Source organism: Panthera tigris, chromosome A1 (assembly GCF_018350195.1).
Source record: "Panthera tigris isolate Pti1 chromosome A1, P.tigris_Pti1_mat1.1, whole genome shotgun sequence".
In the NCBI taxonomy this organism is placed as follows: Eukaryota; Metazoa; Chordata; class Mammalia; order Carnivora; family Felidae; genus Panthera; species Panthera tigris.
The window spans coordinates 177,503,116-177,506,477 of NC_056660.1; positions in this window are offsets into that span (position 1 = coordinate 177,503,116).

Here is a 3,362-nt window from a genome sequence, read left to right on the forward strand (position 1 = left end):
TGAGAGTGCAGTCAGCTCCGAGGGTTTCATGGGTCCTTGAAAGTCCACTCAGTGGGGGTGGCTGCCCTAAGGTTTTTCCCTGATCTTCAAGATCTGGATTTTTTTGGTCTCCAGGCAGTCACTGGACTGGAGTACAGAGCTTGTGGAGGTCTGGGACTTAGATTGGGCTTTATTTTGATGTGGAGGGACATGCTAATTTCAGCTCTTCTGAGAAACCATATGGGCATCTTTGCACATGTCCTTGGCATTATTCCCTATAGAGGAAGAGTAATTTGGCTTGAATTCATGGACTTGTTTTCATTGCTTTTTACTAATAGATTCATGGCAGCTGCTTTCCAACACCTTCTGGTGTTTGTATATCATTAGAGCTAGTTTTAGGAATAGGTGGGGAATGGTCTTCATGCTTTCTGAGAAATGGAGCTGAGCATACATTTTGGAGCATGGAATACTTTAAGCCCATTTTCAGCCATGTGGAGAGGTCCCTCTGTGTCTTGGGCACCATTTCTTTGTCTGAAAAGCAGGTGCCTAGAATACCTATCTCACAGAGTTGTTGTGAGATTCAAGTAAGATATCATCCATAGACAACCTGGCACCGAACAGTGGCCATCAGTCTCATCTACACTTCCTCCTAGGAGCCTCTCCAAGTGGCCTTGCTGGCCTCTGATCAGAGGATTTGCTCAGAAATGTGATGTTAGAGAACCATAGGGTGGGTTGTGGTGAGATTCTATATTTCCAGACGTGATTTCCTTATTGGAACAAGGGATATCCTCTTGATTGCCTGAGCAAGAAAAGATAGCAAGCTTAGGCCCAGATTTTCTGTAACTGCTTGGTGATCCTTCCCACCCCTGGTCCACCCAAGACCACATCAAACTCCACTCAGAGGAGCCTTCCCTCCCCGCCCTGTCTGGAATAGCCTCCCTTGCCACCCCAGTCACTCTCTACCATGTCATACTTGTATTCTCTTCATGTCACTTTACTGAAAACACGATCTATTGTCTATTTACTCCTGCGAGATACAAGATTCATAAGATCAGGTCACTTATCTGTCCTGTTCATCACTTTAGGTTAGCTTTATTCATCATTTTAGGTTAGAAGCCAACACTGACACATGGATGAGGGGTTCAGTAGTTGATCTGGGAGGGGATCCAAGGAAGCAATGGTAGGGAAGTATAGGGAATGAGAGAGGGGACGGAAGGAGGTTCAGTAAGGGGTCCACTGTTGAGCACATTATTGCTGTGGGCTATTAGGGCTCAATGCTACTGGGGAAGTCTGGGAGACAGTATAGAAGTCACCCTGGAGTACTTCCTATGGAAAGGAGATGGGTCTGGGGTATTTATACACCAACTCTTGTCAGCCATTGGTTAAGGGCTGCTCCAGGGAAGTGTTAACTACCTGGTTCTTCTGGCCTGCCCTGCTCATAGGCAGAGTGCAGACGTCCTGGTCAGGGTCTATTTGTGACAGTCACAGTTATAAACAAAAGTCACAAGCATTTCCAGGTGGCACATTTGAATCCAACTGTGAGGTAATGGTGAGTGTCAAGGGTGTCTGGGTAAGACAGCCACAGTACCTGCTATAGGCACAATTGCTGGCAAATGGTGGCAATTTGTTAGACGATTCAGGAGGAGTAGGATCCCTCCAGAAGGACAAGTTGGAGCTGGGTGTTCCAAGCAGAGAACTTTGTTTCTCCAATAGCCCATTTTGTTTCTGAATATCTCCAGATGCTGATTTCCCTCTTGGAGTTTGGTGCTCAGGACTGAATTGTGTTTCTTGTGCTCTGGCCAGCACAGGGAGAAGAGTACCAGCCCTTGCACTCTTCTATTGCATGGGCTTTTGGCCCTAGGTATGCACTGGAATCACCTGGAGAGCTTTTAAAGCAGAGTGATGCTCAGGGCTCTACCTGTAGAGGTTCTTATTCAGTTAATCTGGGACAAGGTCCCCTGCCTTAGCACTTTAAAAACTTCTCCTTCTCTGCTCCCCAAGTGATTCTGATATGCAGCCAGAGTAAAGATAAACTGGCTTAGATCTTATATAGGCATCAAACCAGGCATCTGAAAAGATCAGAGGTGTTCCTAGCTTCAGGTCCAGCTTGATCCAGCAGCTCAGTGATCTAATCAAGGTTTCAGTTTCTGGTGTGTTTTGTTTTGTTTAAACATCTCTGCCTTGCTTTCTGTGATTCTGGTTTATCTGCTCTTTGGTTATTGGATAATCCCTCAGAACTCCTAAATCACTACCAAAATGTCCTAAGAGTGCATGCTATCTCATGTATGCCCAGTAGAAGAGAGACCATCTTTGCCTCTTGTTCCCAGCACAAATCTTGTGATTCATGCTGTTTTGGACTGGCTTAGGTATCAAGCCAATCCCTGCACCAATCATTATGGCTAGGGGGATGGCTCAGATGATGTGCTCCATTCTTAGCACTGAATTTGGTCAGTTCCCCATCTTAGCTCTGGATACACATTGCAATCACCTGAGCAGATTCTAAAGAATCCCGATGCCTAGGCCTCACCTGTAGAGATTCTACTTTAATTGGTCTGAGGTGGTGCCTGGCCCCTGGCATTTTTCAAAGTTCCCCAGATAATTGTGATGTTTAGCCAAAGTGGAGAACCAGGACCTAGACATTGTATAGCCTCATGATGCAGGTTCAGACCCCTCATGGGTAGGGCCAACAAGTACAGGTCCTCTGCTTGGGTCTAAGTGTATGTATGCCTGGCTAGGGGCTGGCCACATGTCTAGCAGCCCTCGATGACCCCATAGCAGCACCCAGGAAGCCTGGAGAAACAGAGCTGCATCTTCTACAATTTCCAGCCATGAGTGGCAGGAGCCAGTGGCAATCATATTGGGAGTATGTCATGCACGTATGACATGTGGTGGCCTGCTCTCGCTGGTGACCCATGGGCACCTAAAGGCTTTCTCCCCTTTACCGTATCCGTTTCTTCCTCTGCTATTTGGATTCAAAGAATACCCATGCTTCTTTGAATGGACTCCAGATGAAAGAGGCATTTGTGTGGTACCTTCAGTTCCTTTCAGGGAGCCAGTTTCCCTAGCAGGAAGGCTCTATTACAGAGTGGGAAGAGTTTAATCTCTATGGAGCTGTGCTACCCTAGGTAGGTCCCTTTACCTCTGAGTTTCAGTGTCCAAACCAGTAAAATGAAGACTCTATCTCCCAGAATGCTCTACATGAGCATGAAATGAGGTAACGTATGTGAGCCCCTAGTCAGCACCTGGCACATACTAGGAGTTCAGCAAATTACTTTCCTTCCAAGAATGCCATGGTTAGCTCTAAATCTTTTTAAAGTGATGTCAAATGGGGAATCTAAGACATGGTGTCCAACATAAGTAATAATTTGTTGCTGATAGGCTGA